The sequence below is a fragment of the Chroicocephalus ridibundus genome, chromosome 3 (genome assembly GCF_963924245.1).
Source record: "Chroicocephalus ridibundus chromosome 3, bChrRid1.1, whole genome shotgun sequence".
Lineage (NCBI taxonomy): Eukaryota > Metazoa > Chordata > Aves > Charadriiformes > Laridae > Chroicocephalus > Chroicocephalus ridibundus.
Window position 1 is genome coordinate 20,556,692 of NC_086286.1, and position 26,464 is coordinate 20,583,155.

The following is a 26,464-nucleotide window of genomic DNA, read 5'->3' on the forward strand; positions in this document are numbered from 1 at the left end:
TTCCCTACCTTGCTACTCGAGTGATTACCTTTGAATGAAGCAGGTATTTTCTGTTGGGGAATCTCATGACTTAAGGTGGGTGAAAAAGTGTTTCCTTTAATAAAGAAACATTTGAATTGCCCTTACTTGTTCTGGCTTATCTGTCCTTTTATTTGCCTTGTTTTGTAGGAATGAATGAATTTTTCTCTTCACAAGTATTTGTGAACATCACAAGATGTTTTCAAGCTACATGTGGTAATGCAAGATCTTAGTATGTCTGGTAATGCAAGATCGTAATATCGCTTGTGTGGCTTAAAAACATCTGTGTCATAAAAGTGTGGTGAACAAACATTACATGGTTGCAGTAACTATCACTAACCACAGTTCGTCAGTAGTTGAAGGTGTTACTGAAAAACTGTCCAAGAAAGTGGTTCACACGCAGCACCAGGCTCTTGCCTGATAAAGTCTGGGTAGCCTCTCAGCAGAGCCATCCCGGCGCAGAATTGCGGTGGGGTAATAATATGGGATGGGCAACATGGAGTTTTGTTTGCTTTTTGAACAGGATTTGGGCTCTCACTGACCTTCATAGTTTACCCAGAGTTGTGTCCACTAGTAATTCAGGTGAGCTGTTTGGTTTGGGGCAACGGAGCAGTTTGAGTGTACCCAGATCTGCTCATGGCTAAGAAATTTTCTTTAAAAGCAGGACTAATAGGCTATGCAGCCAGCTAAAGGGATGCAAACAAATCTGGAGTGACTGAAACCTTTTACTGTTTGGCCTTTGAGGGCAAAGCTGAGTTATAGCAGGGAAATGCCTGTATTGCCAAGCGTTTCTCGTGACTGGCTGAGAGGACAAAGTGAGGAGATAGGAATGGAAACTGCTCTAGTTGCTTGCTCAGTGATTTTTCTCCTTTTTAACTTGTAAAGTCATACTCCTTTTTAAGGACTCTCTCCTTTCTCCCATCTGCTCTGCCCTTCAGGTTTTTTTAGTCCATTCAGAGGCATATAGAGTCCCATACACATGATACCACCTGAAAAAAGTTTGGCAGGTAGCGCAGCCCATTAGGGCCTGAGGATTCACTCCCAGTGCAGTTCTTATGTGGAAACCATTTCTGATTTCAGTTTTCAGGTGCTTGGTTTATTAACAACTCAACAATTCCTGCAGAAAGCTGACTGATTAAATGGCTAAACACTTCTGTTCAAAACATAATTTTTTATCAAGCTGGTTCTGATGGAAGAGATTTTCAGTGATTCCCACAACAGCACGTAGATAATTAAGAAAAAGCCCTTTTGGTTCTCAAGCCTCCAGCATTTCTGAATGGTCTATAAATGTGCCTAACAGTCTAGTCCAGTAATCTTTCTACTCATTAGTTGATTTCAAGTAATACTGCAGCAAAACTAGACGGCTTAAGTGTTTATTCAGTGTACTTTTAAAGTGGCAAGCCAAAATGCCACAGACTAGTGATGAACGAATACCTCCAAGTTATTAAACTTGTATGTCTTGCTTGCTTTTCATTGTATTCTGTTGAAATTGCATTTTCTGTCTCTTGAAAATTTCCTTGATGACTGATATATCTGACTCTGATTTTTTCAATATGAGGGTGTTTCATTTATTAGCCTATGGAAAGCAGATAGGTGGAGATTGCTATCTTGTTTCCATTCTTATTTTTGAGTCTGGTTTTTCATTTTTGATAACATCTAATGCACAAGCTTCCTCTGGCAACAGAAAATGCCATCCCCAAGCCATGTGATTCCACATTCCACATGGTGGGCTGAGGAGAGGACAGAGCTGTGGGTCTGCTCTTTCTGTGCCAAGGCACTCCGGGCTGGCTGTGTCTCTGCACAGCCTGTTCAATGCGTGCAGCTGTGTCAGACCTGCAGGGAAACTGGGAAAATGCCTCACTCTACCTTCAAATGTTCACCAGGATATCAGTAGATTTCTTTACCTTTGTACCTGCTATTTACCTGTGCTTTTTCAGATTATTTCTTTGTGGTTTGGGGTTTGGGGTTTTTTTTTTAAATTTTTTTATTTTTTATATTCCTGCTTCTAAAAGAAGTGGAAGCCTTTCTGTGCTTGTCTGACACGCAGCATATTTTCAGGAGCACGACACAGCCAAGAAGCGTGGTTTAAAAAAATCTTATTGCAAGTAAATTCAAGAAACCACCTTTGCAAATGTTCCTCCATTGTTCTTAGTGAAAGGTCATTCCTGACTGGTAAAGAGCTTTGATCTGGAGAGGGACAGACACATTCAGCTATTTCTATTGCATCTAGAGACAATCAGTCCATCTGTAAGCATTTCTTGTGGTATTCCCACACTCAAGCTTCTCACCTGAGACAAAACCCAAAGATCAGAAGCATAAAATCTGAGAACCAAAAGGTACCGCTCTTGTTTTTCTGTTGTACGACTTGTAGTGATCTGCTGCTGAAGAATTAGTAAAGTTAAAGCTTAGATGACATTGTCTTCAAAAGAGCTAAAATTTCTAGATCTTCTTTTAAATTTGGTGACAACATCTGTATATCCAGCACTTCTGAAAATCAATCCGCTGATCTGGGATCTGTACCTAAATAATGAGTTGGTAGAAAGTTGAGCGAATTCACATAGATGCATTTGACTAAGAGACATACAGGTGTGCAGGTTGGAGGGGGTAAAGAATTGGGAGGAAGTTATATTTAAGTCAGTCTTCACCTTCATCTGCCTTATTTCACTCAGTCTTCAACCTCCACAGTGTTAGAGCATTTTCTCTTCCCTGCAGCAGCTGTTCTACAGTGGATGCTCTGTGGTACCCTGGCATCAATCCCGCATCAGGATTCAGGCCTCCAAATGCAGGGCCTCCCATGAAGATGGCTAATGGTAGTATTGTAGATCATAACTCTTTTGCTCTCAAAAATATTTACAAGTAGTATAATTTTACCCATAATTCAAGAAGGATTTCTGACTATGATTCTCATGGCACTTGTGTCCACAGCTGTGCATAGCTGGTTGGAAGCAGAGCTGAAATGCATGTGAATCTCTGCAACATAAACTGTATGTATGTTTGTGGGTGCTAACGTTGTCATGAATTGGACTTTCAAGGTCTATAATGGCAAGGGAAGGCAGCGTACAGTGAACAGTCCCCCCCCCCACCTTTTCCAAGTTCATACAATCTGTAAATAAAGCAGATCTTTTCTAAATTTTATATAATATTTTGGTCTTCTAGTCTGTTCTTCTCATTAAAGAAATGCTATCTATTTTAGCTGTATGAATAGCATCATATTCTTGTTTTTCCAAGCAAACTGTCATGCATGTCACTCCACAAGGAGATGCAGAAGGTAGAATTTTTGTAAACTGATGTTGAAACTTGAGCTATTGTCTCCAGTGGGAGCTCTCTGCTTATTCCTGTTCTTGCCAAAGGCATCAGCTGAGGACTGTCAGTCCTCTTGAGTACTGAAAATGTGTGACTGAATGAAAGACAAAGTATTTAATATATCAAGAAAGGATATTGCTTTGAGTTTTGTTTTCTTTTTAATACTTGCAAATATTGTGATACTGTCTTACTCAGTAATACTTGTAATCTAGAGTTGCTTCCTGTTATTGGCAGTGGCCATTACTGAATATTTCAGAATAACAGGCAGTTTCCCTCCCTTTATTTCATCCCATCCTCCAAAATGGGTGTCTGCAGCATACAATGTGCTGCCAGTTGGGCCCCATTCTTGAATCTAGCAAAGGATTTGTTAAAGCCCGGAAGAATGGGATTTTTTTTTTTTTTTTGCTAGACTTGTCTGTGATCAGTAATTGTCATCCAGATAGATGGTAAGTCCTTTTTTTTAATTTCAGCTTACAGCTTCATCAGTTCTGCATGAATACGTAGATGTACAGTATCTTTCCTTTGTGTGTCTTCCCGGAAACAGGAAGGATTTTTCCCTGTTCATCTTTTACCTGAGAACTATGAAGAATGTTGTCTTTCATCAGTCCCTCTTCATCTCTTCGAGAGGTCTCCTTGGATGACTCAGGTTCCCAGGGGACTTTCTCAGCTCTTAGCTGAAGAGGTGGTTATAGCAAATCCTTTTCCGAATTCCGTAGTTAACTACCTAGTAACCAAACCCAGGGGCTGAATAAAAATTCCTTCCTTCTCAGTTAATTAGAGTTCTTTGGAAAATTCTTGTTCTGTCAGAAAGCTAACGGTTCGTGAAGACTTGACTCTGTAGACAGCTGGAAAAAAGAGAATAGACAAGACTGGAATTTATAATTTTTAGGCAAGAAAAAAATATGAAGGGAAACAACTACCATTTGCTTTAGATGTGCAATGTGAATAAAACTCCTTCAGGCACCATAAAACGCAAAACCCAGTTTTCCTTCATAAAATCCTTTACAAATCTTAAGCAGTGAAAATCAGCCAGGCAGAATTGTTTCCCACTGGTTTCAAGCACCAGACTTTTGCTTTTATTCTGAAATAGGATGAGTTTAAAGACAAATATGATCTGAGACTGAATTAGAGCCTTCCAAGTATAAAAAAGGCAACACTGCAAGTTACTGATTAAAAGAAGGAAAAATCCATCTTTTTAATAAAAGGCTCTGCCTCCTCACAGGAGGAAAGGGGTCAAACTTGACTCAAATGGTGTGAATCCTTCCCATGGGCAGGGCGATGCTGTGGTCCTCATGACTAAGGGACTTGACATGAGAGGATGGTTCTTGCTTTCAACCTACGGAGAAGGCAGAGGCTTGGCTTGGGAATGCTCATGTTGGATCCTGTCTGTCAAAGGTTGAAAGCCCACTGGGATGTTTTGCTGTGGCTAAGGAGAGGCTGGTCTAGCACAGCACTGCTGTGTCTGTGCACATGAACATGCATGGTGCTATTCTTGCAGTTGCTTCCCCGCACTTTCCTAATGCCTAATTGGAAGCTGAGCAATTAGCATAAGAAGCCTTGTTAGAGTTTCTTTTTGGAAATCAGGACCTTTAGTGTTACATAGACGAGGTGAATCTGGCTGTCAGTTCCCAAGACTGTATATGTAATAGGAAAGCAGCAGATAGTTCTAAGTTAATAAAGCCCCTTGGTGCCCTCATCTGCTGGATAATAACTTTAATTGACAGTTAATGTTTTCAGCTACGTAAACAGGGGTTTTTATTATGTTCTAGAGAAAGGTTACTCTTGATAGTGGAATCTTTAACCTTATATCTTAAGAAGCTATTTTTTAAATCACAATTGGAGACAAATAGGATGCTTTAGGGGGTTTTGCTGGCTACAGAATCATATAAATTAAACCACACTAAATATACCTATTTGAAGAATTCTTAACTTTGCTATTTCTATTTTTAGAATGGTGATGAGCTCCAAGGGAGGAACTTGCCTTGTAAAAATAAAATCTCAGGCACCCCAGTTATGTTCCTGCCCATCTCTTTAGAGATAACTTGGGATCTTTGCAATGAGCAATGCTCCTGTGTGCTGTTGCACTTAGAGCAGCTGTTCACAGACAGTTATATCCAATGCCCATTGCTCTGGGGTCTGGAGGAGGATATATCGTCAGCAGGCTCTTGGGGCACAGCCATAAGTGATGGTATTTATGATGCTGCCACTGCTTCTGCCCATACCTATTGCCCTGGACCATGGGCCTTGGTTGCTTAGGAACAGGTTTGTAAGATGACAGCAGTGCCTATCTCTTGTCTTTCATCAAATAAAGAGTTTTAATTCGTAGGAGTTCATACTGTAGCTGACTTGCTGCTCTGTTGGTTTATTAAATCTAACGTGTTTTAACTAGTGCGTTCTCTGAAAGATTTCATTTAGCTGAGTTTTCCAGCTGTCTTAAAAGTATGGCGCAGCAGGCATCAGCTGTGAGCTCTCAGAGAAGGGCAGAGCTTAATACCAAGTGTGACATTTGGAAGAGCGTCTAGGGGGATGAGCTATGCCTGCTTATTGCATTTCAAAAGCACTTTACCATTTGCCAGGCTTTTTATTTTTCTTGAATTTCAAACTCCTAAGGGAGTTAGACAGAAAAGGAAGGGTTTATGCTTCCCCAGAATAACTGCTTACGTCTTATCCCATGCAAATTAAAGCTCCCCCCCCCAACTTTTCACACCACAAATGTGCAGCAGGTAGAAAAAAAAAAAGGCAGTGAGCCTGACTCAATACTGGGCTATACCCAGTGCTATTCCTCCGTAGCCTTTTGCCTACCCTCCCACGCTCACCTTCTCCAGCTCTCCTGACAGAGCAGCCAGCATTTGCACAGCTCCCGGCCAGCTCCTCAGCAATCAGACACAGCGACACGTGCCTCTCCCATGGGCACGAAGGATATAGCTGGTTATGTCATGTGGAAAGCAGTCTCATGGATACTGTCTTGTGAGCTATAGCCTACTGCATATTATGGCATGAGAAGGCTGGTTTGTGTGTCATCAGGGAGACAGCAAAGTAGCAAGGCTTATTATATTCTTATTTTCACTTTCAGTTCACAATTTAAATACCCACAAGGAACAAATTTGCTCTGCTTACAACAGTCTTTTTGAATGATAATGTCATTGAAAATTCCATTTTGCCTTTTCTTTAAATGCTGGAAGGTTTCCCAAACTACAAGGCAAGAAAAAAAATAGCTGTTTTCTGCAAGGCAGAGATGTGTGCAGGGAAATTGTAAACTCTACCATAATTTTTCAATACTGTATAAGAAAGGCTTTAGGATCTGTCATTTACTCAAAGTGATAGGTGTTTGTACACCTAGCAGAATGAGACTTTGTTTTTTTGATACTTGTTTTTTTGGTGCTATTCCCATTTAAATGTTAGTAATGAAAATCCAACGAAGCATTTAAAGGGGTGTAATCAGCAGTTCACACATGGGTTTTTAACTGTTGCAATCAATGGAACTTTCATTAATGCAAGTAAGGGCAATAGGATTTGGTCCCAAAATGTCTAACTTTGCAGTGCCTGAGCACTCTGGTATGTGATTACTGGCAGGCTAAGATACTGAGTGAGATTAGGGTATAACGAGTTCCTGCTAAATTCTCCATAAATTTCTTATTTCTTCCCAGAGCAGAGTGGAATTGTATTACCGTGATGATACATGCACTTCCAGTGGAAATCAACCAGGTAGAAATTAAAAAAAGGTGGCTTTCTCTGCATTAACTGTTTCAAGTGGTCAACACATGTAATAGTAAGGTGCATGGGCATCTAGGGAGTTCTGCGGTGACATGGGATTTGTTCTTGCCTCCTGTGCAGATAGATGCATCCTCCAACTCATGTGATTTGCCATAAATTTCCTGTCAGTTGGGAGCTCTGCTCAAGCCCAAGTAGTATTGCCTCTACTTGAACTTTCCCATGCCATATTGACATGTCTGATGGAAAGGCAAGACGGGATTGTCCAGGAGTGCTGAGAGGGCTGTAGCAGCCCTCGGGGATGGCATCTGCGTGCACTTATAACTTAATAGCAACCACAGAATTAGGGACCTGTTCTTATGTGGATGATTGCATTCACCCCAGGTACATCCTTGCAGGTTGATGGTAAAAGAGAAATAATACAATCTGTGAGAACTTCTGAATGGCCCTTTTTTAATGGGTACCATCAGCCAGAACAACTGCTTATTTGTGTCCTTCTTGTATGATTCATCATTGCCCGTGGATGCTGAGAATGTGTTCACTTTAGCTGTAAGAAGTCACGGTGGGGAGAAGACTCAAGTGGGTAGAAAGAGCACACTGAGGTAGAGGTGGCAGTGTCCAGGGCAGATGGGATGTCCGGGGCTCAGCCCCATCTACTCCCAGGGAGAGTAGGTAAAGTATTGGCGAATTTTGGGATAGTCTCACCCAAGGAAAGAGTTCCTCTCTCATCTGGCTCTCTCCTTTCCTTTGTTTTTCCTTTCCACTGATGTGTTGCTCAGTTCTCTGGTAATCTTTGTTCAGGGACATTTGTTCAGACAAGCTGAACTTAATGGTCTCTTTGGGCCTTCACAGCCGGCAGGATGGCTGTAGCAGGAAGCAGACACATGTTTTCTCAGTGCGCCGTCTCAGAGTTGAGTACCTAAATAATCTCTGTCACTCTGAGATACTCTGAATAACAGTCCTGTCACTGACTTTACAACATAGGGATGTGCTCTAGCATCATCTAACCAACATCTGATTGAACTTCAGTCACTACGGTGAACATAAGGGCAATGTGTATGTCTCCAGATCAATTTAGTTCTGTTCAAAAAATAATTGACTTTCCTCAGTCTTACAGTTTTCTTGGTCCTTGATGAGAGTGGCACAATAGAGGCACCCAGAGAAATTCAGCCCTTGCTCCAAGCTATCCGTGGTATGTGGTCAAGCAAATGCCTGAAAGCGGTCAAGGGCTTGGACACTTTAGAGATGGGGCTTGCTGCCCTCATTAGCGTGGCTGCTCCAATAGTGTCTAACAGCTGCGAGCACCAGAGCCACTCTGGGGTGGGTATGGGATTGGCATTCATTTTGGTGGTCTTGGACTCCAGCTCCATTTGTGCCAGGGATGAGTCATTTCTAAGCCCTAGGGCAAATGAGTCCTGCCCTAAAACAAGCGATGTAATTTGCACTTTTCACAGAACTGCTGATGACACAACACGGTGGGTTTAGCTCTCCCATACTCGTATCTACAGCATAAATCTCGCAGACCCTCATAACAGGATGGACCTTTGTGTACTGGGCAGGAGGGGAACCATGCGTCCTACACGCAGGGTTCCCGGGAGGCAGTTGGGCGGTGTGGGAGAGGGCAGGAGGCTTGGACAAATCCAGCTACTAATGTAACTAGAGAATTAGCAGCTGCTGGCATCCAGCAAAGCCTCTGCAAGGGACAGAGACAGAGATCACAGCAACACCAGCTCTAGTGAAGCACCAGCAGCTGCAGGGATCACTGCCCACCTGAATTTGGGGGGATTTCTTCCCCCAGAAAGCCAGCAGTGTAGGAGCTCTGCTGTTTGAGGGATGTCTTATTTTACACTATGGCTGAATGCGCTTGAACACAGTTATACGGAGACTCAAATTGCTAGGTGAGCTGCTCTTGTAGAAGTGCAAATAACAATATTGCAGAGTTGTTGCATCAGCGAAAGTGGCCCAAGTCCAAAGCAGGATTTGGTTGTGTGCTTCAAGCGGTCAGGTTATGTGCTGTACCAGATGGAGGCTTTAAATTTTCATCAGCAGGTTTATAAACACAAAGACTATCCTTTTATCAGCCCCCAGGTCTTTTACTAATAAGATGAAAAAGCTGAACTTCAATTAGCATGGAGTAGAGGCGCAGACGAAATAGTACTTGGATGGATACGCATCATTCTTACTGATGCATATCCATCATGTGAGAATGAAACCAAGACATGAGTAATGACCTGTTTCAGTTGTTGGGGCTTTTTTTTGTTTGGGGTTTTCTCCCCCTCTCCCCTCCCACCTTTAGCACATTCTTGGTAGTATGAATGAGTGAAAATAGCAAAAATAATTTGGACCAGATTCTCTGGTGATGAAACTCCATTACAGGTGAACAGAGTGCAAGTTTTCAGCCCTGTTCATCTTTGCATTGACTTCTGTAGGTGTTGGGTCAAGCCAACACAAGGCTGTGTGACATCTGTGTTGTTAAGTTTGCTGTGTAAGAATAAAGAGTTCATAAAACTACGTTTTTCCTGCTGCTGAGAGCTGGCCAGAGAGGTCTAAGCTTTGAAGCAATCCTGCTGTGAGCTCTCAGGGAATCCCAACTTTCTTGATGGGTGCAGGTGCATGGAAAGGGAAAGGGATTGATTAGTTTAATGCTGCCTTTGCCTTTAGCAGCATTTTTGCTGGCTACGGGGCGTGCTTGTGTGCTGTACGTGTGCCCCAGCTGAGAAGCTCTTTCTGGACCCTGCAGGCATCCAGCTACTGGGTTTGTGCCCTGCGGTTTATAAATCATTCAGGAGATCTGTGCATTACAACAGCAGTATCAGCTCTTTAGAGGGTGTTGACTCTACCTCTGCCTCAATTGATATCTTTTAGGGAGGAAAAACGTATTTGCAAAGATCAGTCTTGGCACATAATTTGAGAAGGTATTGGGAAATTGTCAGGAAAGCTGAGGAAAGGTGCAACTTCGTGGGATATAGATTGGTTCTGGGAATTCTGCATCTGACTTTTCACGTCTTGCCCTAAGAAGGCTTTGCTGGAAAAGTAATCCACTAAGAGGATAGGGACTACTATTGAAAAGTAGAGATACATAAATTTGAATCAGTAACTGAAAGAAAACTGTTCTCCCAGTAATATAATTGAGTACTTTCTGACTAATCAAACACAAAATATACCCCCGAAATACTTACTGGTCACTTCTTTGGTGGATTGTGCTTCAACTGAGGATGGCTGCTTTATAGGTCATATTGGCATAGAATAGAATAGAATAGAATAGAATCATTTAAGTTGGAAAAGACTTTAAAGATCATTGAGTCCAACTGTAAACCTAACAATGCCAAGTCCACCACTAAACCGGGTCCCTCAGCATCACATTTACCCATCTTTTAAATGTGTCCAGGGATGGTGACTCAACCACTTCCCTGGGAAGCCTGTTCCAATGCTTCATAGCCCTTTCAGTGAAGAATTTTATCCTAATATCCAATCTAAGATTGTGGGAGAAGGGCAGAACAGCATTGCAAAGGTCTCCCTTGACACCATGGAACCAACAGGATTTTGCTCTTCACGGATCATGTAGGGTTGAGATTTGTAGCTGCAGGTCGCTGCTGCTCTTTCACAAAATATGGCTGTGAGCTGTGTGTAAGAAGTAGCAAGACGACAGCACGGCACAGGGGTTTGCAATTGCCACAGGAGTCTGAGCGCAAGTGCCACTTGATTGAATTATCAGAGATGCATGAGGCTTCAGTTGTAACTTAACATAAGCACCAAGGCTGAGAGATTACTGAGGCAAAATGGACCTGTTCTCTTTGATTAGCTCTGATTTGCTACTCTGATGACATATATCGATGTTAAAAGAAGGCCACTAAGCTTCTCTTTGTACTGCATTGGAAATGACACATTGCAAGAGGAGGAAAAGTTCTATGTAAAATTGCAGAATTGAAGATGAAGTGAAATTGAAAAGGAAGATCAAAGATAGAAAGTAGGGGGAGGAAGAAAGAGGCAATGTACAGTATGGCTGCACAGACATCTTAATTTCATTTTAATGAATCTCTGACCACTCAGGAAGGGGAGGGTAGCGCTTTATTTACTGGGAGGGGAAGAGCAGCCTTCTGCCACTGCACTGAGATTTCCTTTGAACATGGTCTCTTGCCGAAATGAAGGACTACACTCTGCTTCATATTTCACAGAATCAGAAAAGACCAAGCTATTTTCTGACTCCCTGCGTCCTGCTTATGTAACTTGCAGATGACGACTGTGCAACCTCTGGCAGAGCCCTGGAAAATTTTCTTGTCGGTGACTCAGGTGCTTGGCAAACGGGCTGGCGCGGCGGGCTCAGAGATGAAATTGCAGTTAGAGGCACTCCCTGGGTACGAGAGCCTAATTCAAGGTCTCTTTATGGAGGCTCTTCCTACCTGAAGCTGGGTGTGGCTTGCTGATCGGCCTGGTCATGTCACTGCCAAGAGTCTCTGTGCTTATCCTGTATTAATTATATGCAAGTACAAAGCATCTCCCTTGATTGCATTGCAGTAGAAGAGAACCATAGCCCTGACTGTGATCCAGAGATGTGGGTCAGCAAGGGGGGAGGAGAAGAGCTAGGCAAGAATGAGTCCTCAGCCTTTACATAAATCTTATCTGTAAAAATGCCTGCAGGATGTGGGAAGAGTGTTTAGCTGGGCTGCAAAAATGAGACTTCATGGGAAAGCACAAGGTCTCCTTTTGCAGTCTCCCCATTCCCAAACTCTGTGCAGTCACCATGGCAGTGTTGGTTTGGGGGCTCTAGATCTGGCTGAAAGCTGAAGGGCAGGACTGCACATTGTGCTGTAGGAGTAAAATTAAGAACTATGAAAAGGGAAGAATTGGACCCGGGGATGAAGAGAGAAAAAGGAAACAGGCAGAACTGCTTCACCTGCAAACTAGACTTCCCTGTGGGTCAGCTGTTGTCTCCAGCAGCAGAGGATCCCAATTTCCACCTCTTTGGAAGTATGACTGAGAGGAGCTAGGAGGTGTGTACTACCAAGTAGGTACCACTGCAATAAGGTGAGGCTGGGACAACTATGAGATCCCCAAATACAGCCCATCTTGTTTGACTATGCAGCAAGCCCCTCTGGCAGTCCAGCCAAGTTTAAAGCATTACTTAGCTCACTCCTGCACAGAGCCTGTTTGCCAGGCTGCAGTAATGGGGCACAAAAAAAGGTTTTGCCACAGGGACGAACTGGTGACTAATGAGTTTCATTGATCTTGTGCTTGCAGGAGAGAGCGATCTACCCTCTGCAGTTCCTGCGAGCTTTTCTGCTGGAGGCTCTGAGAAAGCAAACGTGAGATGTTATCCAAAAGCAGGGCTGTGTGAGCCCACTGAACCTAACGATGCGGCTTTCTCATGGATGTATGAAAATGATAGTGCGGAAGATACCAGTGTCAGAAAATCTCTTGATGGCTTCTACAAAATGTATTGCAAAAAACGGCCAGACAGAATGGATCCCACCTACGAGGCTGCATCACAGTGTCTGTCGCAGAAGATTTCAGAGCTAGCAAACCGGGATGGAACAAAATACGCGTTGCGTTGCCTGCAAATGGCCCAGGTAGTCTTGAACAGAGATGGGTGTAAGATCTTTCCAAACCACCCCACTACTGCTTGTTTTTCAAAGCCAGATGAGGGAGAAATTGTCTTGGAAGACAGAAAGAAAACACCCGGACTCTCAGATGACATCCTGCAATTCCTCTTGAAACAAACACAGGCAAAACATAGCCCTGAGGTGTCACATGAGAAATGAGCAAGGTGCTGGTTTGTTTCTGTCATTGGAGCTTTGCTGTCACACCAAACAGAGGTGACTTTCTTGGAGAAACACTGTTCCTCTTAGCACCACTTTCAACACCACATATTCCACGGAGGGATTCATCTGGAGCAGACCTTGCCACCTGGGTCTCTGCAGGGCAGCACCACATAAGGAGCATCTGTGGTCCCCATGTAGGGGAGATGTGTTGACTAATCAGGATGGGTGATACAGTGTCTGTTGCTGGGACATCAAACATTAAATTGACCCACATCCCTACCCCAGTTGAACAGTGGCCCAGCCCAAATTCAGCCCCCATGTAGGGCTGTTGACTGTAACGGACTGATTGAATGAGCTTGGCATGACACGCCCCAGACCTAGGGAGGAAACTTAAGATTTTGTTCTGTACTTGACTGATAATGTAACGCCTACGCCTCCACGGGTGTGCCTGGTAGCTGTGTGTGTTTACCTACAGACATGATCCCACAGATCATGATTGCGATGCGGGTGAGCTTTTTCGACAGTAAAAGTGTGTGTGTGCGTGAGAGAGAGAGGAAATACAGCTTCTGAGCAAGTTATTTTTTTTAACAGGAGGGATAAAAAGAGAGAAAGAAAAGCTTCATCGCCTTAGTGATGTTTCTAACACTTCAAATGCACCAGCTGAACAGACTGGGGATTTTTTCCCATCTATATGAGCTGGTTTAAGAGCAACCTGAAATAGATTCATGAGTAAGGGCTCTGCAGAGGTGTTTGTAGGGAAGCTGCAGAGTTGGTGCCAGCTGCCCTGGTACCTGCCTGCTGTAAGATGCAGAGTATCTAGGAAGAGCAGAGCTCACATCTCAGCATGCCCAAGGCTGTGGGTCGCTTGATTGATTTTGTAGGGGCAATGCTGCTTTCTCCAGCTCTCTTCCTACCCACTGGTCCCTGCTGATTTCTGCTACCATGGGGTAAAAAATAAAAAAAGCCCAGAGCTTTCGCAGAGAGGAAGCCAGTGCTCATTGCTTGAGTACACTCTGTTATCTTTGTTGGCACTGCACAAGACCTTGTGATTACTTGCCTGGTGTGTTGATGGATGGGGGAAGATGTTCTGTGAGATGTTTGAACCATGGAGGTCATTGGTCTCCAGTAGGGATCATCTGGGATTGGTTGGTTACAGCAAAGGTTTGCTTCTTCTAACAAGCTCTGCTGCTGTTTATACCCAGAACTTTCTTGCTCTGGTTTTAATTGGCAAGATCACTACTGGCTGCAGTGGGAACTGGCCCAATGCAGTGGTTGCGTAGCTTGAGTTGTGGTGACTATCACTTGCCCTGTGACATTAAGAGGTGACCTGAAGGACTAATTCCCAGCAGTTGTTTTTGGTCACTGTCACCTGGGGAATTTAAAGTGCTCTGGGTCTGCCGCATTGCTATGAATTTGGCAAGCCTAATTCTCGTTTGCTTCGTGCTTGCGGAAACTGGGAGTGAATCCCAAGGAAAACAGCTGCACGAGGGTTGCAGGACTGGGCTCCTTCTGTCAAAGCCTTGGTGGGAAGGGTGCTGCTGTCACACAAGGCTGCAGTTCAGGCCCCTCAGCTCAGCACGTGGGAGCCCTTTGAAGTGGTCATCAGGAGCAAACAGAGCTTCCAATCCCACTTGGGACAGGTTGTCAGTCATTAAAGCTATGCTTTACTGACTGCAGTTGTTCTTATAAATGTTCTCTTCTGGAAGGACGTATCAGGCTCTAAAAGAGACACTTGGGTGGGAGAAGATAGTTATGTGATAGTCCTTACCAGGGTTGACAGGCCCACTGCTTTGATGCAGTTTTTGCTTTGTTTCACAGCTAGCTTGGGGGGCTTGCAAGTCAAAGAAACCTTCTGGAAAAATTCAGAGCTTTGTCTTCTCCAAACTTTTATTGTTAGGTTTTCATTAAAATTTAGAATAAACCTAATTATTTTATGGCAGATTTTCATATTTTAGTTGCTTACGGAAGCAGAGCAGAGCTCAGCTGGATAAATTAGGGTCCAAAATCCCATTGATTTTTAATGATAACAAAACAAGCTAAAAGTTTAGGGGAGTCTGACAGTCTTGTCAGGTATCTGGTGTTAGGAGCCGAAACATGATAGAGTTTATAATACCCGATCATTCCTACTGTGAAATTAACAGCTCCATTTCTGGAGGAACACTTAATTTTAGGAGGTGTTTCACTGGGATCTTATAGTTCAATCACTTTTATTAAGTTAAACAAGACTGCAGCACAGAGAATAACACTCATCACTCCTTTTCCCACTCACTGCTAATTAATTTTTTACAAACCTGTTCTGGAACCTGCTATATGTATTTCCAAGTCCGCTGAAAGCCAAACCGTTTGTATTACTCATTTCCTTGATAAACATCTCTCTTCAATTTCTTCAAGACACGGGGGGATGAATACATCTCTCTCCTTTGCCAGGTGTTCCAAGCAAGACTCACCAAGTGCTTTGAACAGGCTGTACTTGAAAGCAGCACAGTCCTATTTGGCATTTTATGATGCTATGTAGAAGACATTGTAATAATGAATATCACCTCTGGTGAGCAATAGCACAGGGGCCCTAACTTACGTCTGTTTGAATTTCTTAAGCCGATTTGCAGTTATAACTAAGGTATGTTTTTTCAAATTAACTAAGTTCAGGTTTTTTTCCACCTATTTTTGTGGGTTCTTTGGTTTTTTTGTTTGTTGCTTTTGTGGCTTTTCTCAGACTAATAGAGGGGAATCTACCCATGCTCTGGATCCCGTAAACTGCTCTTTCACAGACCACTTCACCCGCTTCTTGAAATGGAGTCTTCAGAAAGGTGGAAGCAGCTTTCAAGGAGCAATTAGCTTAAAATGTGTAGGGCTGCCAGGATCCTGTGTCAAACCAGTCCTCAGCATTGCAGAGTGGGACAGCTGTGTAACAACGCCAATGTCCCTCCCACCACTGCAAGCATAGCCACAGGTGCCTTGTCTTCTGCTGACAGTTGTAGAGGCATGAACTTGGCCAGAGCTGCTGCTGCTTACAAACAGCATCCAGCCAGTAATGGGAGAGAGGAGGAGGACAGACCCTAGGGAGAGTGAGAGCACAGGGAGGAGGAGGAGGGATTTGACAAAGGTGGCTGTGTAGGTGCCTTGGGTTGAGCTTTTGGGCAGCTGCTGTCCTGGACATTCTCCCCGGATCCCAGCCACTCACCCTGCGGACAGGGGAAGGAGGCAGCCTTTCCCTGGGCCAGCGAGGCTGTCCCAACACGGCAGAGTGCTCCCAGGACCCTTCCTCTGCCAGTTTAAACACAGCGTGATAGCACTTCTGTCTTGTTTCCTATCCCACCATCACCCCTCCACCAACTTCCAGTTCCTTTCTGTCTCTCATGAACGTGCTAATGAGATCCCTGGAGGAGTTTTCCCTTTAAAATGAAACAGATCTCTCTGAGGCCAAAGAGCCTGATGTCAGCCAGCAACAGAGAAACAAACCCCCACAGAACCTCCTGGCTCCTGGCTCAGTGGCTTCTTTGCTGCTTTCACTCCCTTTGCCAGGAAGACATGTGCATGGTTTCCACCCACTGGTTTGTCCACTGGAGGGGTGGTTTGCTGTGGTGATAATGCTCGCTGACTGGAGAAGCCATTCAGTTTCCATTGTGGACATGTTCAAGGAAGCATGGAGAGCAAGAGGAAGGAGATGTACAGAAGGTGACAGCATGTGGGCGAAGAAGGACAGTTGGGATCTTGAAGGTCAACATCGAGGTTCCCAGCTAATGCGGTTACTCCAGTACAGCCATGCCGCTTGCACCAGTTTTAGAATTTGATCTTCAGCATTTCAGTTTGGAGATAGCTTTTCCCCTGCCAGTCCAGCTGATGAGACCTCTCATCTGTTCCCTTTCCATGCTGGCCAGATCCCAGCACGGGTGTTTGTGTTTGGTGCACATCAGACTCCCTGCTGCACTTGCTCATGGGGCTGCTGTTCCTGCCTTGCTGCCCCTGGCAGATTGGCACAGCTGCTGTGTTCTGCAGGTGTTTCCAGCAAAGGCAATGGAAATTTGGCTGCTGACTTTAACCAGAGCAGGAGGAGGCCCTGCTGGCCCAGATGGCTGCAAACTATGGCCAGGATCTTTGGACTCACTGTAATCACTCTTTGCAAATAGGTTTATACTGGGACTCTCTGGGTTTAGGTTACTGTCCTTGAGTCATTGTGAAACTGATACATCTGGCTTCTTGGTGGTTCTCCTCGATGTGTTGCTTGCTTGCTTTTATGGCACGGGTGTTGTTCACGTGCTGGTGGGCACACAAAATATTGGAGCACACCCTCAGCTGCTTCCCCACCTACTCAAGTTAATGGTGCTAGGGGAAAAAAAGGAATTGAGATGAGGATCCGGCATCATTTCTGTAGTAGTAAATATATCCACAGGTGCTGCTCTGTCAGAATCCAGAGAAAAGCATCCTGCAGGCAAAAATTACGGAGAAAGGTAATACCAACTGCTTCCGCAATAGATACAGCTGGAAAAAACAAACGTGTTCTTGAGTGTGCTATCAATAATTACAGTAACAGTACTAGTCTCTCCCTGCCAGCTCTCATTGCTTAACCACCACAGATCTGTCATGACTACGAGGGCATTAACACTGACAGATGTGGGGAGCTATTGCTAAGGATGTACAGGGAGGAAGGAAGGTCTTCAGTGTGAATTGGACATTGTTGCTTATAATTTTTCACCAGCATTTATGCTGTTCTACACAGTTAAGGTTTTGCACAGCAGCTCATATCTTTCACTGTCATTTTAAGGGAAATAACCTCCCAGAAAGAGAGAGCTGGAGAAGTCTGAGGACTACATCTGAATGCCTTCAGTTGTATTGGGTTTGCTGATGAATTGGTGTCTTCTTTGGGTTAGCTTTAAAGCCACCTGCTCTCCTATTCAGATTTTAAAAAAAGAAAAGAAAGGAAAAAAAAAGCCAAACCCATGCAATTTTCACAAAGAAAGCTTGGAGCAAAATCTGAGGTTCCTGTTCTTTAGGACAGCCCTGCTGCTACTGATGCTTGAGAGATACCTGCTGGGTTTTGACGGAAAAGAAACCCTGATGGGGTCTAGTGTGACCCTAGATCAGCCCCAGAGCCAGCCATGGCCTTCCCCACTCATAACAAATGAGAAATAGTCTTCCTGGGGCCCCTCTTTGGGGCTGTGAGGAGAAAGGGTACACGCAGGGTGCTCCTCTTGAGGCCCAGAAAAACCTGAGCTGCCATCTTTTTATCTGCCTTTTGAATGAGATTTAGAAAACATTCTAGGGAATAGCTGTTCAATTGTTGTTAAGGGTTTTAAATGGTGGCAAAATGAGGCAATCTTCATTTCAAAGGTGCAGATCCATGAAGGAAGTTAATCTGGGGTCCTGCTGCTGCTTCTCTACACACGGGGGCCAGAGGGGAGGCGAGGTTCCTCCGGAGAGGTCATGCTTCTGCTTCAGCTCCTCCAGGCTCTTGCGCCTGCATAGCCACTGCCTGTAACATCCAAGCTTTCTTATTAGAAATTTCTGATGCAGCAAGAAAAGGGATAAGAGGACTCATTACTCTTCAGCCCTTTAGGAAATGAGATGCAAATAATGACAAAATAGAGAATAGGTGTCTGCTGAAAGAGCGTGAAGATAGACACCGTCAGAGGAGAGCATGAAACTGTTCAATTTTAAAGAGCAGTGTAGGCAGAATAGGCTGGATGCAGCTGAAATATTGGGATTATGACTCACATCTACGAATCTTGGCTAGCATCTCACAGAGGACGTGGTAAGCTCTGTGCTACTGAAGCACGCAGTCTTTCGAAAAGTTTGTGCCTCTCACAGTCAGGAGCGCCTGCAGTTCTTCTGTGCACTGCTCACTTCCAGGTACAATATTCAGCTCATGCCAATAAACCTGCCAAAAATAGATGTGTGTCTCGCGCTGAGACAGAAGGAAGGGCAAAGGCAGAGCCCCTTGGAATAAACATCTCTGGAGCAGGTGGTACATTTGACGCAGGCTTTGTCTAGAGAAGAGTGGTTTTTTTTCTTAACTGTATTTGGTTTCTTTGGAGTATGAGTCTGATTCTGATTCCTATGTCGACGCTGATTTGTGCAGTAGATGATTGAGAGGCTAAGTTTTGAGGAAGGGTAAATTGCCGAAAAGGGAAATGGATAGAGGATAACTCTCAGTTCAGCGCTTGTTAAGTGGGTGATAATCTGGCATCCTGGGATGTGGTGTGGAAATAGTTGGTCAAACTGATTCTCTTTGCATGGTTGGAAATACTACTGCAAAGCACTTACAGAGCTTCACAGAAAGAGCCCCCACACCTGCTGCAAAATGAGGGAAAGGAGATTCATAGCAATAGCAAATAAAACCAGAAATTACGTGCTTGGGACACCTTCCTAGAAAGCAAATGAAAGTTTGTGAAGCTTGAAATTCCCTCCTGGGATAGGAGGGAATCTATATCTAGGATATCTAAGTTCAGATAGTTGTAGCAGTTACATATAGAAAGGCTTTGCACTGTGGTATTTTTCACCACTTCTGAAGTCAAAGACATGAATCAACCCGTGTTCTTACTCCAAAAGCCCAATGCTTTTGAAGTGACCTGACTCTCCCTCTGCCCTATTCCTACGTGTAGGAAAGGATGAACACTCCCATGCAAATGTTCCTGCCCTTAGACGTGTCTGGTCCCAACGTTCATGTCCCAGCTTTGCTGCTGCCGTGACACCCGATACACTGCCGAGTTTACACTATCTGGGTATCTGTTACTATATGAAATATCAGCCTTCTCCTGTCATGTTCCTATTCCCTGAATTTCAAGTATTTCAAGAATTTTCAGCCCTGTTGCCTTTTGGGTGTTGGGGATTTTTTGCCTTCTGTGACTGGAAGAAGCCACAGAAGCACAGTCAGAGTCTCATTAGTTTTGATCTAACTCTGCTTAGCTGCCCTTGGAAGGACTGAAATAGTAGCCTGGAAGTATGGCCATCCATGGGTGGATAGATGATGGCTCCTTCCAGGTAAAGAACAGTCTTTTCTGGATGTTTAATTACCAAGAGTGGTACGAGACCCTCACAGAAATGTCCCACGTTCTGTACATTTCTCCCCAGCCTGTGCAATAACCTCTGAGAAATTGCATTTCATTTTGAGGGGGTGAAGTGCTTTCCTCTCTGCCTGGCTTGCACTTGACTTAGCTTTGACACTTCCATGGTTTCAGCACTCGGCGAAGCGCAAAGCATCTTCTCGGAGGCACTTTGCTGTTGGTTTCTCTCCATTCTCTTTGTTTGCCTCTGTGACCCACCCCATCATTGTACTTTTTCTCCACTGCATTATTTAAGGCAGGAAATAACCTGTTTGCCTGGAGGCGAGAAACCAGGCGATGCTGGACCACTTTGTACCCAAACATGCTCCACTACCGTAAGCTCAGTAGGCAGCTGGGCTGCTTTGGTTCAGGTTTCAAAAGCAGACTTAGCTGTAACCACTGAACATTTAGCCACTGGGAAAAAAATGCACCTGAAGTTATAGTCTCCTTGCAACTCTCCTGCCAGTTGTTGCTCATGCTGAGTGCACGCTCTGGGCTTGTAAGTGGCACCTTTGTGCAGTAGGAAACATCCCTCTGAGTTGTTGTTTTTCCCTTGCTCTAGGCCAAGTGCGGCTTGCCGCTCACTGGGGCTGGCTGCATGATCCCAGGGCAGAGCTGCCCAGAGGGGTGATCCCAGGGGCTCTCAACGCCCTCCTGCCTTCCGCTTCCTGCCTGCTTCAAGAGCTGTAGGAGTGAATTTTCCCAACTTTCCCTAACTCATGCTACTGTGGCTCTGGCAATTTGCACAGAAGCGAGAGCAGGGAGTCTTGATTCCCGTTAGGAGGGTTGCACATACACAAGTCACATTTGTTTCCTCCCTTTTTGAAATGACCCTGCCTGAAACAGCAAAGGTGTCCCCTCCACAGCCTGTGTTCCCACCACCCGCCTCCGCTCCGTCTCTTGGCGTGAACCCCTGCAGCTACGTGCCCTGCGCTGTCCCTGGGCCATTCCCAGGAAGCCATGCCTGAGCTTTGGGCTGCTCACAAGCCTGATGACACCTCTGTTCATCCCCCTTTGTGCTCTGGTAGTATGTGGAGGCTGCTTTTGGAAAGGCATTTGGTGCCTTCCGCTGCAAAACAAATCCAAGAGTTCCTTTCCTTCTGCTTGTTCAAGGAAGTGTCCTGGCTCACAGCAGATGAGCAGCGCTCTGAGCCTGGGTTAGGACAACACCTAAAACCAACAACACCCTTCAGGGCTGTGTGTATACAAGATCCCACAAGATCTTTAAGCAAAATGCTTAAGTGGAGTAAAAGATGGAGAATAATATCAGCCCCATAGGGTATGACAAGCAAGGCCAAAATTGATCCATCATTGCCAAGTAGGAGGAACACCGGACAAGGTGAGGACTTGACAACCAGTGCGTGAGGGGTTTCCCTGCTGCAAGCCCATATCCAAAACCCAGCTGAGGGCTGTTAAGAGATGTGAGCACTTTGGCTTGGGTATTTTCCAGCTGAGCTGGACCTGTGTCCCTCAGTGTCTGAGAGGGGTGACTCATGCTGCTGCAGGCACAAATTCCCCTGCCCGTGCACACCAGCACCTGGGTTGCCTTGGGGCACATCTTTGGACTAAGTCTGGTAGGCAGCAAGCGCTGCCTCTCTATTCCCACAATGAGCCTTACATCAATGCCCGTTCCAAACTATTTTGTCATCCTTGATGAATCCTCCTGCTGTTAAGTCATTCCCCACTTTCCTCGTCTTGGAGCTCTTCCAGGATGTTTGGTATTGATGGCCTCACTGATGCCTTCTCCAACAGAATTTTTATTTTCCCTCCCACACAGCTGCTAGTGGGAGGCACTGATTCATGCCAACGACCTGCCTGATCCTGGAGCCAAAAGGCAGCTAGTGAGAGAGCTGAGCTCCTGTGACAGGCAGGTGCCAGAGCAGATCTTCAGCAGGCGTCAATGAAGTAGCTCCCAGCCGAGACCATTTACACCAGTGGAGGATCTTTCCCCAGGAGTTTGAGGTGTTTTGGGATGCATGGGTATATCGGGACACATGGTTGCTAAAGTCAGTGTACAACTGGCACTGTCTATCCTATATAAATGTGTCTACTTCATTATTGAGTGTAGGTGATTTTGTGTGAGGCATATGTTTTCCCACAACACAAAAGTTCATTTTAAAAATACCCTGTTCTGTAGGCTTTCCCTAATGACTATTTTTCCCCACACATCTATTAGCCAACAACATATGCCAGCATTTCTTCCTTAAAAGTAAAAACTGGTACATAGCACACAGAGCATGAAATAATAAGATGTGATTAAGACAGTAGCTGGAGGTAACCAAAGCCAGAAAACTCATGGCTGAAAGGTCAAACCTTTATTTAAATTGCCTTTGCAATGGCCTATTAGTTTGCAGGTGCTGTGAATTAAGAGGGAAAGTCTTGTAGTGAAAGAACATCTGGCATGGAAAATCTCACCTCAGTTCAAGCTGAACAAAGTTTCACTCGCGTTAGAAGGTAGGTTCTTGTAATGGGAAATGTCAGTCAACCTCAGGGCAGGTAACACTATCCAGTGATAACTGCAATGACGGCATTTCTGGGTAAGATGCAGTAAATGAGCCAGGAATGCTGCTAAATGGGTGCTAAAATCAACACCTCCTGCCAGGGAAACAGGATGATTCTGTGATTAAATATACTGAGGTGGGTGTAGGGGAGGTCGATGCTATGCCCTGCAACACGTGTTCAATGTGACCTTCACCAGTTGGTGAGCGGCTGCACCACCCCCTTCCCATGGGAGCCCGGCTCCCAGCTGGTCAAGGCCACCTTTGCAAGGTCTGGTGAGGGAAGCGGTGGCAGGTTCCCACATTAGTACCCCTGGATAACAGGTCACGGCTCTTGGTGTCTGCTGGATTCCACCTTGTGAGGACATTTAATCTTGAAAGAGCTTTTTTCTATATTCCTTGGCAGGTTCTGTGCTGGCTCTATGTCCCTGGCCTGGGGCCTGCAGCACATTGCAAAGGTTTTTGGCTGGAAAGCTGCAGAGGCAGGCATGTGTGATGGGATTTCGAACGTCAGCAAAGATGCCCATTGCTTTCTGCCTCATCCTGCCTGTAGGCTGCCAGCTGCAGTGAACCTCCGCCACTTGCAGTAAGTGACTGCCGCCGCTCCTTGACAATTGGTGCTTCTCCAAGAAGCACAACGGAAACCCAATATCTGCTCTCTGACAATCACAAAGTCAAAAACCTCTTATTGCAATCAACTAGATGGATGGGATGGCAAGCGAGTGGCAGGCAGCGTGGAGATGAGCTTGTGCCAGACCGTGCTCCTCTCCCTGACTTGGGAGAGATCATTGGAGAAGGGACAGAGCAGTGGCCCTGGCGTTGGGCCATGGGATCCACGTGCAGCATCCACTCTTGGAGCCGTGGTATGCCAGAGCCGCCCAGCTTGTTTGTGCAGTGGAGATAAAGCCAGAAGGTTTGTGACCATCCATGTTTGAAGGACCTAAATTAATGTTACTGGCAAATGGACGGAGAGAAGAGACCCAAATTAATGCCTCCCTGACAGAAGGACAAGCCAGCTCCTGTCCATCCTGCCAGCTGGTCACTCAGCACTTGTCCTGCGAGCTGCTCAGCACTTGCACAGCTCCAGACTGCACCGTGCTCAACCAAAATAGTTGGGACAAGAGGGAGGGAGGTGGGAACAGGGCACGGGAGTATGTGGGTGGCTGAGCTGGGATGCAGTAGCAAGCTGGGATCCCTGGGGAGAAAGGGGAGATGTTCAAAATCATTGGATTCATGTGTCATTAATTCTGCCTCTTGCAGAATAGCTCTTCTGCTCTTAAAAGTTTCTGATTATCCTTGAGAGGGTGGATTCTTGGTTTTCGTAGGAATGGAGGGAAGGTGTATGTTGCATTTGAAAGCTTTCGCTTTTGGAGAGCCAAACTCTGGGCACTCCTCCTGCAAGAAGTGGTTACTGCCGCTTGGCTTGCAGAGTTGCTCTCTGTTGGGCTTTTCCCTGCTGATCGTTCTCACTCCCAGCTGCTTATTCCTACTGACTTTATGTATTACGGTGGCTGCTTTGCTTTTCCAGAGCCAGTGCGGATTGCTCTCCTGGCTGGTGTGCTGCAGTGGCAGGGAGGGTGTTTTCCAAAACATCAGGTCAGCGCTGAAACGTGGTTCCCCTGCCTCGCGGTCGGGGTGAGTTATCTGAGATCCCTGGAGTCATAATGCGTGAGATAAGACTGGAAAAAACTCAGGCGCAAAGGATGGTGGTGTCCAGTGAACCGGGGCTGTGTGTGAGCAAGGAAACCTCCCTGACAATCCCTGCCTTGTCCATATGGCATTTTGCAGAGGAATTATAACTATCATTTACCTCTGGAAAATTGTCCCTGCATCACGAATATAGGTAGTTATCGTCTTACCCAGGAGGGAATGCCTGAAAACTCACGCTTCTACAGCAAAGCCTAAAATGACAGGCCAGGGATGTGCTCTCTGGTCCCAGTTCTCAGCTGGTATCATTTGAATGTAGTCTCTGCAGCTGATGGAACTAGGCAAATTTACACTGATGGAGTAGCTGTCTGCCAGGTATTTTCAGTTCCCAAGGCTGCCTTTAAACTTAAGCCTCTTAAGCCTTTTTTATAAGCACACAGGATCTCACACAGAGAGCCTAAAAGTCTTAAAATCAAGGTATGCAAGAGAAAAAAAGGATTTTCTAGCAGGGAAAGATCTTAACAAAAACTCCTCTTGCATTTTGCAGGTTTTGCTCACTCTTTCATAGGGTCTTTTTACAGCTGGGTTTCTGTTTTTAGTGACAGTGGCAATTGAAAAGAGATGATTGCAAGTTCCTTTGGCTATTCCTTTTGCTGTATGAGTACCAGTGTCATGAAATAGATCTCTCAGCACTGTGTCTGCAATTATGTGCAAGGGCATAATGGGAATTTTTTTTTCAGTACATAGGTCATTCAGCAATAAAAAGTTTCCTTTGAAATCGTTATGGTCTGTTGCAGAAATCTATATATTTTTATCTTACAAAATTGAAATTTGCCTCTGAAATTTCCATGACACTATCAACCATAGAACAATATTGTTCTTACCAAACAGAACCCTTGCTGAGAGTCAAAGTGCTATAAATATTTAAAGAAATGAATTACTAAGTAAGCCAGACTAGTGCCCCAGTCTGTAAATATTAAACGGAACATACACAGCTGACAAAATGCAGGCAGAAACACTGAATGGGGCCATTTCATTGCCTAAATGAAATTATTTGCAGTGCAAAGGCAACTGTAAAAGTAATTTTTGCTTAATGACAAGCAGCACTCAGAATATGAGGGCTTAAGTCAGCATTTTGCTTGCTGAAAGAAATTTCCATCCTGTTTTACGGTCTACTGCACAAGCCCCAAACTTCTTCACCAGTGAGGTTACCAGTGTGGCTAATTGCATACTTTAAAAAAAATGTTGGGGAGGGTTGGGCAGGGGTTGTTTTGTGGATATTTGGGGGCGAAGTGAGGGGGGGGTGGAGCTAGATGTGCAGCTCCACCCGGCCCAGGCTGCATACTGAGATGCCCCACAGCTCTCAGGCTTCCCTCTGGGCATCAGCTACCTGGGAGCTCTGGTCCTGCAGCGATGCCGAGCATCCGAAAGCCAAGCGTGTGAAAGCCATGCCAGGGAGACACGCAGCTTTTGGGGGCTGCTCGTTGTCCAGGACTCATGAGGAGGGTGTTGGGGGGCTGTTACTGCCCCCCGTGTAGGGGAGGAGGCACCTGGGGCTGTGGAGGTTGCTCCTGTTGTCAGCAAGGCAATTTCATTACAGCGAAGATTTAGTCATAGCCAAATTCATAAAGCCATGAGTAGTCGTGTAAAGGCTCCCATGGATCAAAAGCTGCATTTTACCTGGATGATGGGTTCATCTGGAGTGACAGATTTTGTCTGGGACTCCAGCACATCATTTTCTGACAGCAAATCAGGAGTTTATACCAAGGTGAGAAGTGGCAGCATGGATAATATGAAGAGACTTGTCACTAAAAATCCCAGCGGCGCAATGGCATTAGCAAATTCCGAATTTCTCTGGTAGGAGGGCAGGAAACGTGCATGTTGTTTCACATCAATGTCATCTTTCCCGTGGGTGCCATACCAGTCTAATTGCAAGAGCTAAGTTGCATTTACTGCCTGCAGCAAGCACGGTTGGCGAGTTGCTGTTAGGGAAGGACGTAGGAAGTGGCACCGCTTTTTAGTGGAAATCACACTGACATTGCAGTATGGAAAAATTGTCCTTTGTTCCACAGGCCCCCAAAGTCTGCTTTTTATTTATGTATTTATTTTTGAGTTGCAGCGTAATCTAGTTTCCTCCCATCTGGGCTGACAAACCCCGAGAGAGGAATGACTGGGGAGGGAGATAGGTGTGTGTGAGCGGCATAAGTGAAGATATTCATGTGGGAAAACTGGGATGTCGGGAAAATGGTTGTGTTTAGACTTGACCTTCCCACTCTCACTTTTGGGTTTGGCTTGTTTGGATTTTTTTTGTTGTTTGTTTGTTTTTTTTTTTTTTTTCATTCTGGTGATATCTTTACATCTTCTGTAGCCTGTGAGTGTATCCAGAGGCCCTGATGATTTGTATCATCTGGCACAGGGCTTTTTTCAGAAGACCATAGAGGAGTCTGTGCATATATTTTTAATATCCTTTAACAATTATGACATGTCT

The 26,464-nt window shown here is 45.0% G+C and overlaps 1 long non-coding RNA gene across 1 annotated transcript in view; it reads left to right on the top strand.

Annotated features, from left to right (window-relative positions):
* LOC134512705 (uncharacterized) overlaps positions 1-12,391 on the top strand; it is a 40,392-nt gene extending 28,001 nt beyond the window's left edge. Inside the window, exons 2-3 of the long non-coding RNA XR_010070217.1 lie at positions 11,208-11,387; positions 12,271-12,391. This is a non-coding gene — a long non-coding RNA (uncharacterized LOC134512705). The remainder of the gene's footprint in view (positions 1-11,207; positions 11,388-12,270) is intronic.
* Positions 12,392-26,464: the final 14,073 nt, after the last annotated feature.